Source organism: Meles meles, chromosome 16 (assembly GCF_922984935.1).
Source record: "Meles meles chromosome 16, mMelMel3.1 paternal haplotype, whole genome shotgun sequence".
Classification (NCBI taxonomy): domain Eukaryota; kingdom Metazoa; phylum Chordata; class Mammalia; order Carnivora; family Mustelidae; genus Meles; species Meles meles.
This window is the reverse complement of record NC_060081.1, coordinates 17,675,269-17,691,750: the sequence shown is the minus strand read 5'-3', so window position 1 is coordinate 17,691,750 and position 16,482 is coordinate 17,675,269.

Sequence of the window (16,482 nt, the reverse complement as noted above, 5' to 3'; positions counted from 1 at the left end):
ATCACCATTTCAGTGAGGGGAGTGTTAAAGTCCCCTACTATTACTGTATTATTATTGATGTGTTTCTTTGATTTTGTTATTAATTGGTTGATATAGTTGGCTGCTCCCACGTTAGGGGCATAGATATTTAAAGTTGCTAGATCTTCTTGTTGGACAGACCCTTTGAGTAGGATATGCTCCCACGTTAGGGGCATAGATATTTAAAATTGCTAGATCTTCTTGTTGGACAGACCCTTTGAGTAGGATATAGTGTCCTTCCTCATCTCTTATTATAGTCTTTGGCTTAAAATCTAATTGATCTGATATAAGGATTGCCACCCCAGCTTTCTTCTGATGCCCATTAGCATGGTAAATTGTTTTCCACCCCCTCACTTTAAATCTGGAGGTGTCTTTGCGTCTAAAATGAGCCAAACTCCTTTTCTTTTGTGTGACATTTGGCAGTCAAATTTGGTAGGTCTCCGCTGAAGCTCACAGAGCTTATTCTAGTCTCTGAACTCAAATGGCCCTAACAGATATAGGACTATTCCAAGTTGGTTGGTCTTCTCATGTGTATTTTTTCTGAGTCTATGTGAAGAAAATAAGCAGGGAAAAAGTTCAACTTCTATGGAAAATGTTAAGTTTTGTGGCCTTAGAATCACTGTGTGTGTGTGTGTGTGTGTGTGTGTGTGTGTGTGTGTATTTATTGGGCTAAGGTCCAGAATATGAGCTCAATTAGCTACCTTCCAACCACTTTCAACCCCTTGGAAGTCACAGAGGCTTCACAGGTAATCGGGATCTTTACCTGCACCTTTTCAGAAAGTCTTTTATCATGGAGGGTGGGAGACGTGGGTGTACAATAATTTGGTTGATTCTGTCAAATACACTCACTCAGCTTAGAAAGATTTCCTGAAAAGGGGTGCCTGAGTGGCTCAGTCAGTTAAGTGAGGGACTCCTGATTTCAGCTCAGCTCATGATCTCATGGGTCTTTTTAATAATAATTTAATTTAATTTAATAATTGTAAATAAATAATTTAAAAATTATTTAGTTTATTTAATAAATAAATAATTCATTTTTAAAAAGATATTTTGAAAAAAATATAGGCAACAAACTTTATTCAAGGGGATCTATCAAGATAGATGGAGGGGACTACTCTAATGGGGATTTTCTCTAGGGGAGAGATTGGACTCAACTCCAAATATAACAAAAGAAAATGGGCATTTATAGCCAAGAAGCAGAGTGTGCCTGTGTGGGGTCAGGGGATGGAAAATTGCTGAGAGGAGATACTGGCAGTCTCAGGGGGGATTCTGGCTAAACCAGAAGATGGGAGATGAGGAATCTGCTCGACAAGCATAGATCATCAGATACTAAAGATGGGAGATTCTGGTAAATGACTAAGCAGATCTTGCTGCGATCAGACCATGCGCAGATGATGACTGAATTAAAAAAGTCAGGTCCCTCTTGAGAAGAGAATTCAGAAAAGCCTGAGTAGAATTGATCAAGGAGGGAATCTTTGTTCCACTTAATTAAAGAAATTTGTGGAGATAACCAGTCTGGGACTCTCCCTGACAGACCCCTGTATTCCAGCCAGTGCAACTTTATCCACATCTGCATCTCCATCTGGAGGCCCTCCAAACCCTCACCATGGTGCCTTCACTCGGGGAGACCAAATACACCGACATACTTGCACGTTTGCCTGTATCTGTGAAATCCATCAGGGTACCATGGAGGACCTTACAGGGGCAAACTTGTCTATGGGAAGAAAGGAACTGAATCCTGCTTTCTTTTTCCTTCTGAGAATGTGTGGCCCTTTCCTCAGCTGGGGTGCCTCTGAGCAAGGATAGCAAGAGAGACCAATGACTCTCCCCAGTGACTCATGTGAGAAGAATCCCGTCTGGAACTTCCTGCTGATATCACGTGCTATTGTCACATGATCTGACACAGCAATTCATTTCTTGGACAACGTGACTGTCTTCGACAGAATTTTTAGAAATGACTTGATCCAGGATTGGCAGGCTTATCTCACTATCGCGCAGGTAACAGATAACTGAGATTTGCTAACTTATCCACCCACGTGTCATGTTTTTTAAATAAAATGAGAAGACAAATACAGCCTGTTTCACACTCAAGGGCAAGCAACATTGTGATGGAAGTATTGTGTAAGCAGACCTGATTTGCCCAGAGACAGCGAGAGGTAGGAAAGAACCTTCTAGTCCAGAGACAGACACACAATAATTGCTCTGTGTATTATAGTAATATTCACCCATTTCCTTTTTCCTTTGATTTTAATTTTTTTAGAAATATTTTTATTTATTTATTTGACAGAGAGTACAAGGAGGCAGAGTGGCAGGCAAATGGAGAGGGATAAACAGGCTCTCTGCACAGCAGGGAACCCCGTGCTGGGGTCGAGCCCTGGACCCTGGGATCATGACTTGAGCCAAAGGCAACAGCCCAACCTACTGAGCCATCCAGGCGCCCCTCTTTGCTTTTAAACATCAACATTAGATTGCGGCAGATAAACCATTTGTTGAGAAGAAATAAACTCGTATTAGTGAGATTGAACTAGGTAGAGTGTAGTATAGAATTAATTTAAGGATAAACATTTCCAATAACCCAGGAGTGCTATAAATGAGATTTCTGTGTATAAACTTTTGATTCTTCAGTGTTGATTATGTGACGGAGTCAGGTCATTTCCATTTCACTACTTATAATTCCTATGGATTAAGTCTTTTCTTCTAGATGTAATGCAATATTCAGGGTGTAATGATAGACACCAGGGGCCCATTTTTATCCCCTTAACACAAGGGCCATGCCCATAATTTAAGGGTTTCATGTAAAAGTGTGAGCAATGTTCTCAGAACAAAATTCTTTATTAGGACTCTTGAGGGAATAATGGTGACTTTTCTATAATTGAAGCTTCTCGATAAAACATCCATTTCCCATTACATGCTGAAAGAAGTTATTTTAACATGAGGAAGCGTTTTTAAAAACCTTTGTTTTAGAGCATGGGGAAGTCTGATGTTGTTTTAACTCTATCATCTTTTATTTTTCTTGTGCTCATTCAATTGTTGGTGGAAGACAAAGGCTGGGCTTACTTCAGCATGTGTTGGATATGGGAGTGCAGGAGTTTGTGGTCTGAGTAGCAGGCTGCTGATTTCGGGAGCCACTATTGTAGTGGTTGGTGGTAATGCAAACAGCTGCATTCAGTGGTCAGGCAGACAAGAGTTAAGAATTTATATTATTAATGGAGTAGAGAGTAACACACAGAAAAGGCACTAATATGGCCCATATTTAGCATTGTGACTTTTTTAAACCACAGCTACCTGGTGAAAAATATTGGTGATAACGTATCACATAATAAGCATAGTCTTTAAATGCTCTGTGATATTTCTATGGGGTTTAAAATAGATTGGTTTTCTTAGAGAATGTCTGAAAAGGTTAAGGATTCTCTCAGGAAAAATAATTAAAGATGCAGATTGTGTTTAAAAAAAAGCACACCACCCAGATTGAAGATGCTTATGGCAGCCATTTTTAAAAGATGGATTACCACTCTCCCTAACTGAATTCAGGTATATTTTTAAGAAGAGATCTAAACATCTAGTTTTATTTATCTTTTTAAGATTTTATTTATTTATTTGTCAGAGAGAGAGAGAGAGTAGAAGCAAGGGGAGAAGCAGGCAGAGGGACAAGCAGACTCCCGGCTGAGTAGAGAGCCCAGCCCGGGACTCTATCCAAGGACCCTGGGATCATGACCAGAGCTGAAGGCAGACGCTTATCTGACTGAGCCACTCAGGTGTCCTGAAACATCTAGGTTTAAATAAGCATGGTGGAAGATGAGATTTCAAGAATCGAGTGTAAAAACCGAAAGCACCATCATCAGTGTTGTTAGTACTGAAATTGGCAAAGAAAAATGTGATATTTACCTAATTTGAGAATGAGCAAGTGGGTCCTAAGTAAAAAAGCAAGGACAGAAATCACATAGAAAATTATTAATCTATTTTATTTTATTTTATTAGACTTATTTATTTATTTATTTGACAGACAGAGATCACAAGTAGGCAGAGAGGCAGGCAGAGAAAGAGGAGTAAGCAGGTTCCCTGCCAAGCAGAGAGCCTGACGCCGGGCTTGATCCTGGGACCCTAGATCATGACCTGAGCTGAAGGCAGAGGCTTTAACCCACTGAGCCACCCAGGCACCCCTATTAATCTATTTTAAAAGCTAAATATTTCTTTATACCAAAACCTCTCATAGGCAAATGTCAATGAAACATTGGTAACTGGGCCATGTTCATGACAAATATAAATAAATGTTAAATTTCTCATGAGGCAATTAAAAAAGCCATTAATACTTTGAGAGGAAAGAATATGAACCACTAACTGTTCATTCTTTACTTGGTCTAGATAATATCATTTGATCTAATGCATTCTCAGTACGGTACTAGTTAGTACACATTCCCCCAAAATGTCTGCCGTCATGGGAACCCTTTCCTCCTCATTCCCAAACAACTAAGCATTAGGGTGCTAGAGTTGGGTTTTCCCAAACAACTAAGCATTAGGGTGCTAGAGTTGGGTTTTCCTCACCCGGAACAAAAATCAGAACTCTGGCACAGGGACAGGAACACTAATTTGCTCCATGTCACATCAGTAAAATTGATTTTCTAAGTGTTTCAGATTAACAAATAATCTCATTTCATTTAAGACAAGGCCTTTAAAACATTTCTTGTCAGGGTTTCTCATTCCAACTAATGGAAAGCCATTATTTCTCTTGTAAACATACACAACTGCAAAATGGTGTGTTTGGCCACAGAATTTATATCCTGATCCCTGGAACTGGGCAGCACCCCTTTCCTGGTGCCATTCAGCTTCCATCTCAGTAACTGCCCTATTCTCAAGCCCTTCGATCCTGTATAACTTAGCAGCCTTGGAGAAAAGAAACACATGCTTTTCCCTCATCAGATAATATTACATGGCATTCTCCATAGAAAGAGGTCTTGACCTGTCTGAAGATTGTTTGCTTCTATCCTTAGGCAGCTTTCTCCAAATAGGACTTACTATTCACCCCATTTTCAGCATGATTTTCCTTCTTATGTCAGCCAGAGATCTGTTTCTAGGCTTTCCTTTCTTTACTTCTGAGAAGCCAACTGGCTAACAATTCTCTCTAGGGAGTCCATGGAAATTGTACACTCAGAGCAGCAGCTAGGGGCACATAGCAGCACAAAACAGCCAGAATCTCTGAGCACATTATCAATAATATCAGCGTGTGAGTCTATCCCCCAGCTAAGTGGTTCACAAGAGCCTACTTAAAGTGGTTATTTAAAAAAATAAACCATAGGTTTAGCTTCTGGATTTTCAGCTTTCTAAAATAATAATTATTATTTTGTACATATAAAAGAATGGACATAGACTATGATCTTTCAGAGAACAGCAGTATCAGAATAAGATCTGCCTATTAAAGCTTGAGCTTAAACAATTCCAACAGGGGCGCCTGGGTGCTCAGTAGGTTGAGCATCTGTCTTGAGCTCAGATCATGACCTCAGGGCCCTGGGATCGAGTCCCCTGTTGGGCTGTGTGCTCAGCGGGGAGTCTGCTTCTCCCTCTCCCTCTGCCTCTCCCCACTAGTTGTGTTCTTTTTCTCAAATAAATTAAAAAAATCTTTAATAAAATAAAATATGCTTTGATTCTTCACCTTAGAATACTGCCTGATTCTTTGGGTCCTTGGAGTGACATGGAGGTGTGCCAGAAGGACATGCACAAGCTGATTATTTCTCAGGATCACTTCAACTTTCCTGCCTGGAGATTCAACAAAGCAGGGAACTCTTAAAGCAGGTGAGAGCTCACGGCTAGGTCCCATCTCTAGGCAGACATTCCTATGGGAAGCCTGTTCTTCCTCCTCTTCTGCTCCCCAGGAACCATGCTGCCAGTGCGGCCCCACACCCCACATCATTCTTCATGTTCTCTGCCCTCTTTTTCCTTCTTTCCTTACTCAGAGACTTCTACCACAGCGACCATCCCATTCCTGTTGCAGTAATCATAAAACTTTCGAGAAAGAAAACACAAAAAATCCATTACATGCATACATACATATATACAAACACCGCAATCCATAGCAGAGTTGTGGTCTCTGCTACCAAAAATAATAAAAAGTTAAGTGACCAGTTCAGAAAACAGAAGTACTAAACCTGTACATTGAATAAATATTGTCCGTTTCCAAAACATTACTTTGGAAGATCAAGGATGCTTTCAGACTTTGATGTCAGACACTGTTAAAACCGAAATCACATTCTTTTGGTTAGTCTCACATAGGACAACTGGTCTTTGAAGACAAAAGCAGTTTTGGGTAACAGCTAAAACTCACTCAGAGTCCTGCAGAGTGATGGGGGGGGGGGGGTTCTGTGAGGAATAACAAATGAGGGATCAATTTCGAAAAGCCATAAGGAGCTATAACATTGAACGTGGGAATTTATTGTGCATGAGATACAAAACAACCGTTCGGATTCCCTGTATGTGTGTACGTGTGTGTGTGCTTGTAAATAAAGTTATTGGTTGGAAATATGTCTGCGCCTCACTGTGGCATTTTCTAGAGAGACATCTTGATCAGTCCCATCCTCATGCTTGTGGACATGGTGCATGAGTCCCATCTCTCCAGTAGCGTAGGCTCCTTCAAGTAAGGTCTTATCCATTCACCATCACTTCACTCCCCGCATGGCCCAGCCCTTTTCCTTGTACACCATGGGCACTTCCCGATTTCATCTAAATGAGGAAATGGACGAATGTGTGGTGTGCCTCTTGCTGTCCTAACCCAGGATCCATGTTTTGGCCTGAGCTCCTGAGTGCACTTCTCACTCAAACTTTTGGATCACCCTGAATGCTGATTTTCATGTTTTCTACTTTGTGGGTCCCCTTTTTTCTTCTGCTGACTTCCGCTCTCAAGACCGTTCTCCAAAGGAAAGATCTCCATGTTCTTCTCCTGTTCTATATCATAACTACTCTGAAAGCAGATAGACTTTGGTGATGGACTGGATCAGGGAACGACCTCTTACTCCTCAGGTTTTCTAGAACAGTTGATGTCTTCATCATTCATTGTGTAGTTAATCATATTCCACCTGAGGGGGTCTATGCAATTGGGCAGAGCCTAAGATGCTAGCGTCATGTCTCCAGCTGTTGGTCACAACCCTCCTGTCTTCCCCTGGTCAGATCCTCCTGATATTCTATTCTAGTGGGCGTTATAGGATCATGGATAAAAGCACTATCTTTGAAATAAAAAAATATATATATTAAATGTATTTCTCCCAAATTGGCAAGTTTCTAGTTAAGCTTCAGTCTCCTGTCTAAATCCAATATGGGAGTGTCTACTTCATAGGGATGTTCTATGTTTGGAATGAAACAATACTTTTTATTTTATTTTATTTTATCTCATTTTATTTATTTGAGAGAGACAGAGCATAAGCAGGGGGAGCAATAGGCAGAGGGAGAGAAAGAAGCAGGCTCCACTCTGAGCAGGGAGCCTGATGTAGGAGTTGATCCTAGGACCCTGAGATCATGTCCTGAGCTGAAGGCAGATGCTTAACTGACTGAGTCCCTAAAACAATACTTTAAAAACACTTTATAGGGTATCTGGCACTATAGGTACTCAACACCTCAACGCATTATAATTATAACAACAACTTTTTTGCAAAGCAAATAATTTCAATTTTCTCCATGACTCTCTGAGTAGATGGTCTTCTTTGTTTCCCAGAGAAAAATAGAAAGTTTTGTACAGACATTTTCAAAATTTCCATTCACATAACGTACAAAATTACTTGCGTTAACACAACTCATTCTTGCCACACAGAGATGTATCTAATTGTTTTCCGAGTACCTGATCTTTGAATCCCTTCCTTGCCTTGTCTCCAGACCTCTTCATATTATCATTTCTATTTATATTATTTAATCTCTCCCCTTCCTATTATCACTTAAACAAATGCAAAGTATCATTCCTGCCTTAAATTAAAAAAAATACTGTTTTGCCCAATTTCTCCTTTGATCTATCTCTTGTTTTCATAGTCTACCATTTTGGAAGAGTTACCTGCTATTGATTTTTCTTTTCTCACTTCCCACGTGTGGCTCAGACAATTGCCAGCAAGCATCTCCCCTCACCGCTGCCTGGAAGCTGCTCTCCCCCAGTTCACTGAAGACCTATGGCTGAAGGAAGCAGCTACAGGTAATAACACAAGCTGTAGAACCAAACATTTGGGACTGAATTCTGTCTCCGACACTTGTTACTCTGTGATCTTAGGTGAGTTACTTAAACTCCCCATGCCTTAATGTCCTGATCAAAAAAATGGAAATAAAATTACTGAGTGAATTCATGTAGAGTACTTAGAACAGAGGTCAGCGAACTGTAGCCAGCCCACTGACTGATTCGGAAATAAAGTTTTATTAGAACGCAATTGCGCTGCTCACTCCTTTATGTGTTGTCAGTGACTGCTTTTGCATTTACGGGCACAGGGAGTAGTTGCAACAGAGATTATACGGCCCACGAAGTCTAAAACACTTAGTATCTGGCCCTCTGCAGCAAAGTTGCTGAACTTTGGCTTATAACCGCCTCTGGCGCATAATAAGCGCTCGGAAACTTTAGATGGTGTTGTAACTCACACTCTGAGTAATACTTGCCATTCTACAGACAAGAAGACTGAGACAAAAGGGAATAAAGTGATTTGTCCAAGGGTATATAGTTTGTAATCAGTGGAGTCAGAACTTAAACACACCCTTAATATTTCTGATCCCCAAACTTATGACATTGACCATAATCTTGCATTGAGTTCAGGCTCATTACAGAGCCTATAAAAAAATACAGCCTCATTCCCTTGGCCAGCGTAAGCAGTACCTTATTTAAACTCTGTCTTGCCTCAAGTCCTCATGCTGTAAACAAGGTTTCGGTAAATGCCACATTTTCTACTTCAAGCACACATGTGTTAAATAAAACTTGTCTAGCACACATGTGTTAAATAAAAACGTGCTGATTCATTTGTTCTAGAGCAAGAATGTATCCTCCATCAGTCTTTAGACCTACCCCAGTGTGAACAGAACATGGCCTGCTATTATAAAAAACACTGTATTCACTGGTTTTTGGCAACATCTCCAAGTCACTCCCTCTCTCTTGCATTCTGTTTAGCTGGTAGATATTGCCCCCCCCCCCTTTTTTTTTTGGCTGAATCAACATGTGAACCTCATTTTGCAGGATTTGTTAAAAATATAATTAAAATGTTGTATAAAGGTTTAGGCCAAATTGGCCTGGATCCTAGAACACACTCTCAGCAAAACCTCAAGGAATATACATTCATAGAAAAGGTTTGCTCTCTGGGATTCCCTCCCACTTGCTTTAACCTGATATTTTGCTTATTCTGCTATGAAATTCCTCAGAGGAGTGAAACAGTAGCTTGCCTCATTAAGACTCATCATTTACAAGATGTTGACAAATGTTGGCATTTATCCTGTTAACATAATAAATGTGAGAAAAATGACCATTTGGCATAGATAGTTCCATGCAGAATGCAAGCATGGCTGAGAATGAGGATGATTTGTTGGGTTGTCTAAGAAGTTTCCTTCAGTGTTACATATTGGAATAAATATGTTTGGGAAATAATAATGATTTCTTCTTTGCCCCGTAAATATAATTTCTCTCTCTCCCTCTTTCTCTTTGGCACTGGGCAGGCAGGCTAGCTCAAAACATAATCAAACCTTGAACTCAGGAAAACATCCATATAAATTTTGCTTTTTTTTTTTTCATCTTACAAAAGTTTAGAATTTTTTTTCTTTTCTGGAAGAAAGTGATTACTTTTTTTTTTAAGATTTTATTTATTTATTTGACAGAGAGAGATCACAAGTAGATAGAGAGGCAGGCACAGAGAGAGAGAGGGAAGCAGGCTCCCTGCTGAGCAGAGAGCCCGATGCGGGACTCGATTCCAGGACCCCGAGATCATGACCTGAGCCGAAGGCAGCGGCTTAACCCACTGAGCCACCCAGGTGCCCCGAAAGTGATTACTTTTGTCTAATTATTTTAATGCTTGGTTATTCTTTCATAAAATATGTATGTATCTAATAGTCATACATTTTTGTTGTTATTTTCCAACATTATGATGTTTCACCTTAAACTGAATACACAGAAGGAAGTATATACAAATACAAATGAAAAAGAGCTGGTGGGATTTTTTTTTTTAATGAAAAGGATTTCATCTCTATTAAGGAAAATATGTTGAGACTTTAAATTATTCAGTTTTACAGAATGTGAAGTTGACACCGAGCTTCTAGATATGTACACACACACACACACACACACACACACACAAGCATACACATATTTACATCAGGAAAGAGAAAAACAGCCCCTAGCATCCAGGAGCTGGCCTGGCACTCACAGGCAGATCTTGGTGTTCTTCTGTTGAACATAAACAATTTCATCTGCACCAGACAAGGCCACTCTGTGGTGAACGAAGACAAAAACAAGATCACTGCTTAGTCATGGCTGAACACAAAGTCACAAACATCGTCTAAACCACACAGATGACAAAACACTGCCCCTGCTCCTTTCTGGAAACCTGCCCCGACCGCCACTTTTTGAGCAATTAAATGCAACAATGCTTTATCTTGATGCCAGTTGTTCCCCCTTCTAGATAGGATTTATTAAGAGAACCAATCACAAAGATTACCTATGATTCCCAATAGCACCCCATCCAGAGACAACACCCAATGTCATCCAACACAAACTCAAAGGACAATAGGTCCTCTCTACTACCTTCTTACTGAAGAATGCCCTGTAATGTGCATTCTCCCCGCTCTGTGATAAGCAATGCTTCCAACTTGTCAAATACATGTGTGCTCCTGCTGGTGTTGGGCTGGAGGGCAGTGGCTATATAGGAATAGTAATACAATCACATCGCTTAGAAACACGGGCTATCACATAGTAACAACCCCCTTACAGTTAAATGCTTTTAAATGTTACTTCACATGAGTTTCTTCAATCCATTTTTATAATATTTCTATGAGGTAAGCATTGGTAAGATAGTTTGGCATGCAAAGAAACTAATATGAAAGTAGTTAAGAGAATGAATAATTTACATTTCAAAGCAACAATGTCACAATTTGAATCAGGGTTTTCTGACCCCTTGCTTTAAACTTCACCTCAACATACAGAATTCAATCCAGCACAATCCTACAAAACATTATGTCTTTATACGTCTGTATCTCCAGTAGATCCTAGGCTCCAAGAAAGTAGGGGCTTGTCCTATTAATTTGCATATACCTATTCCTTCATGGCACGGATTACGTGCTCAGTAAATATTTATTGAACTCAAGTCAACTAGGATATGCTTCAGCAAAGGAAGCTATTTCCACTGGCGGGAGGAACAAAATCCTAAGTGATCTAAAGAAATGGATTCCTAAATGCAAATCTATGTGACCCCATAACAAACAGGTGCAATTCAGAATCAGACTAGCTGCTCCTGGAAGAGGATCCTGAAAGAGATGGAAAGGGCTCCACTTTGAGTACCGGTCAGGTAGTCCACCAAAACAGGGCACATGATTCAGGGACCTGGTTACCTGCCTTTTCAGACATGAAAAAAACAAACAAACAAAAAAAAAGTGAACAAGGTGCAAATAGAGAAGGAACTTGAAACAGTGCTGAAAATTAGGAAATCACAGTAACCCAAAGCAAGAAGGAAACATTTGGTATCAGTGAATATGAGACTGAGGCTGTGAAATTGAGGAAAGACATCGGGACCAACTAGCTTCTTAGCTCACTGTTATAGCACTGAACCCCAGTGAGAAACACACAGAGGAGCGCACAGGCCAGTTCAGAGGGCTAGGATGGAAGAAAAGAGCACACATGGGAAGCCAGACAAGGAAATCTCATCATTTGTAAATACTGTTGATGCCTCTGATACTGGGATCTGATTGCTAAGGCCGGTGATACTACTACGATGATATATTAAATGAGTACCATTTAAAATATATTAGGTACCGGGCGCCTGGGTGGCTCAGTGGGTTAAGCCTCTGCCTTCTGCTCAGATCATGGTCTCAGGGTCCTGGGATCAAGCCCCGAATTGGGCTCCCTGCTCAGCGGGGGAGGTTGCCTCCCCCTTTCTCTCTGCCTACTTGTGATCTCTCTCTGTCAAATAAATAAATAAAATCTTTAAAAAATATATTTATTAGGTAAACATGTACTTATAACGTGATTGCAAGTACTTAAATACACACAGATAAAGACAAAGGAAATAAACGAGTACCACAGTTGCTACAGTTGGTTGATGGTAATAAAGGAATATATGCAGTAGAGTAATAGAATATAAATTAAATTAAATACATGTTATAATATAAATTAATCAGTAATGTAAACTAAATGATCACAAAGTTTCTATGAATAATTCTATTGTAAGCATTAGTGTCTCTTCCCTATAAAATGCCTCTGGCAGAGGCAAACCTTTATCTGCAGGGAGCAGCCTACTCCCCAGCAAGTAAGCGGTCCAGGGAAGGAGCAGCAGCTCGGTCCACTGGGTTTTGCTGGTCTGACCATAAGCCTCACCTCCCCTCTGCCCCATGGGCTGCAGCCCTACATCTGCCTGCCCTCCTTCATTTTGCTTGGTCCTCTTGACTCAGCGAGGTTCTTTACATGTGTAGACTTAAAGCATCTCCATCACCGTCATATTTCCCCCCATCCCACCTCCGTCTTCCTGGTCTTAACCTGAAGTCTTTTTGTGGAGCTGAGGTAACTGAGCCCTGTCTTGACTTTGGAAACCCGCGCGGAGAAGGATGCCTGCTGGCTCTCTAAGCCTTCGTCTTCCACACCCATCCCGCCATTGGATAGTGAAAAATCTCTGAACAACAGTAAAGCCACTTTGCTTCAAGGAAGTGAGGAGACACCTGCGTGTTGTAAATATGGAAAAGAGAAGCAAATCTCAGGGCACTTGGGTGGCTCCGTTGGTTAAGTGGCTGCCTTCCTCTCAGGTCATGATCCCGGGGTCCTGGGATTGAGCCCCGGAGTTGGGCTCCCTGCTGAGTGAGAAGCGGCTTCTCCTCTGTCGATCCCTCCCCGCCCCCTGCTTGTGCTCTCTTGCTCTCGCAAATAAATAAATGAGGTCTTAAAAAAAGAAAGGAAAAGAAAAGAAAATCCTATTAAGTTATATATAAGTACCACTTAACTGTAGAAAAAAAAGTTGGTTCATGGTACTGTTTCAAGACTTCTTACGTTTTTGGTTTTTGTTTTGTTTTGCTTTGTTTTTATAGTTTTTTTTTTAAATTTCTTTTCAGAGTCTCAGAATTCATTGTTTATGCACCACACCCAGTACTCCATGCAATACGTGCCCTCCATAATACCCATCACCAGGCTCACCGAACCTCCCACCCCCGCCCCTTCAAAACCCTCAGATTTTTTTTCAGAGTCCATAGTCTCTCATGGTTCATCTCCCCTTCCAATTTTCCTCAACTCCCTTCTCCTTATAATGACATCATCAAGACCGAGATAATGTCATGGTGTTTGAAGTAGTCTTATCATCGTCTGATTAAAAAAAAATAGATCATCACTTTTGGTGTGATGTAGAATGTCCAGAAAATCACTATATGGAAGAGGTAAAAAGTTTTTTTAACTATTAATTTCTCTGGTAAGAAGGCATGTGAGCAAATGAATATATAGTAATTGTATGCAAACATGTGATTCCTAATTCAAATAATCATTGGGTTTAAAAATTTGAAACAATTTAACAGAGACCACTTAATGTTTATTGCACTGCACTTCAGCATTCAAAGGGTCAGATTTTAAAAGTATTTCAAAACCATCAAAACCACAACCCTATAAGTGATGTTATATGTTATGGTGTTCAGGATATATGTGAATTTTGTTAATGATGCTTTATTTAGTACCGATGCTTGTACTTTATTCTCAAATATACTGGGTGATGAAATATATTAGAATCAATTAAATCACATTGGCTAGTAGAAGCATATTTTCACAAAAGGGATTTAGATTAAATAGTAGGGTTACCTGGATCTAGGCTTTTTTTAAGGTATAATAGTGCTATTTCTTTCAATGCTTTCAATCACTCCAGAGAATTGATGCAAAGAACAACTATGGTGCATACAATCATCTTATAGATAAATTCATTGATTCATTCACATTTAAAAAATTTTATTTATTTATTTATTTTTTCAATGTAACAGTACTCATTGTTTTTGCACAACACCCAGTGCTCCATGCAATATGGGCCCTCCCTATTACCCATCACCTGGTTCCCCCAACCACCCCCCCCCCGGCCCCTTCAAAACCCTCAGGTTGTTTTTCAGAGTCCATAGTCTCTCATGGTTCACCTCCCCTTCCAATTTCCCTCAACTCCCTTCTCCTCTCCATCTCCCAATGTCCTCCATGTCATTTGTTATGCTCCACAAATAAGTGAGACCATATGATACTTGACTCTCTCTGCTTGACTTATTTCGCTCAGCATAATCTCTTCCAGTCCCATCCATGTTGCTACAAAAGTTGGGTATTCATCCTTTCTGATGGAGGCATAATACTCCATCGCGTATATGTACCACATCTTCCTTATCATTCATCTGTTGAAGGGCATCTTGGTTCTTTCCACAGTTTGGCGACCTTAATTTACCTGATGAGTATTTAGGTAATACTTGCCCAGTCCAAGACATTTTGCCAGGTATCATCAGCAGATCAAAAAATTGTGTAAGTCTTGTCCTGAAGGATGATGTAGTTTGCTGAAAATAGGCCACTGGCATGCTCCAGGAAGCATTTATGGTTTAGTTCTTGAAGGTCTCTGGAATGTTGAGGTTTTTACTTTTTCTACAAAGAAGGATGAGCTAAAGTCTCCCAATGAGAGAGAAAAGGGCTAGCAGACATTTGCTTGGCAAAGGTCAGATTCTAGTGGCCCATTCATTGCCATTGTAGTCCTGAAAATCACGTTTGCTGTCATTAAAGTCACACCGTGTTACTATTAAATAAACTTTACGAGTGAAATGACAAAAATGTGGCATTCTCAATATGGTGTCCTTGGGATTTATGATGGTCATCTTGTATGAATGTCAAGGGCTTTCAAATGTTCCTGAAACATTTGAAACATTACGGGCTGATTTCTTGAGACCTGAAGGGAGACTCACTGTTGCCTACAGAGTGAGGGAAACTGACCCTTCCACAAACTATCTACAGTCTCAAAAGCTGTGTTGTGCTCTTTGGGTCATTACCCTTCTGGTGAATCTTCTGAACTTTTGGTGAGTCTTGTGGTTCTTCTGAAGAGACTTTTAGGGTCCAAGGTCTACACTGAAAACTATGGAGTTGTTCAAACCTACAGCCACCTGATAATGAACCTAACCGTCCTACCCCATCATCCTCAAATTATTTCAGGCATGTTTATGCTTCTTGAGTTGCTACCTGAGGGCATCTATGCTCTGGGCATTTAGGTCTGTATTTTCTGGAATGAACAGCCACTCACAGGAGAGTCATTTGACTTAACATAGTCCATGGGCAGTCTGTGTATTCACTGCAGGATCTGATAGAAATTTTGTGGAAATCTTATTTCCTTGGGGTTTAGGTTCCACTTCTCTTCACTCTAGAAACGAATCTTTAGAACGGGAGCTAAAATCTGAAAGAGTTCTTACCTCAGCAAGAATTCTCAACTGTATTTCTGGGAAGAGAATACAAAAATAAATTGCAATCCACCTCACATTATTTTAAACATTTTTAAATGCAATTGCATTGGGAAATAGCATTTTGGGAAATCCGGCCTTGAACACTGTCATCAAATGTTAACCCAAAGGATTACAGAGAACTGTTGGCTAGAATAATCATTCATACCCATGAGGATAAATCTTTAAAGATGATTTCGCTCTTGATTGAATCTTTTTACTGTGAATTTATCTCAGGATCCATTTGGGTTTTATTTTGGAAAATAATCTTTAAATAAAACTGAGCAGGTAATACAAAATGATGGAAACTACATCTCTGGTGGCAATATGAACTTGGGGTTTCCCATCCTCAAGAAATAGAGGTCTTAGATTTGCACTGGAGAAATGATCTAGTTTCAGAGGTAAGGTGTTTATGGAAATCGATACATGACTACTCGCCAATTTGAAGCTTTGTAGAATAAGGTCACTTTTATTTGTATACATGGGTATAAATCCTTATTTTTCTTCATGATTTTGTTTGGTATTGGGAGCTGCCAAGGTCAAATAAAAGACTCACCAGTCTTAGATCAGATAGCCCCAACATGGGAAAATTGACAGCCATAGTTTTAGGAAGTTCATTTTCTGCCTTTAGTCATAGAGAAAAGGGAACCCTTTTGTAATCGAATATATACACATATAGCATCAGGTCTTCACACCATTTCTAGAATTAATGATACCACATATTTTAAAGGTGATGTTCATTTTGTGTGTAAAATGAAAAAGGAATCTTAGAAATAAGGACTTGCGTACTGATAAGAATTATGAAGACATCCTTCCTTGCTCTGCCTTAACACATGTTTTTAAAGA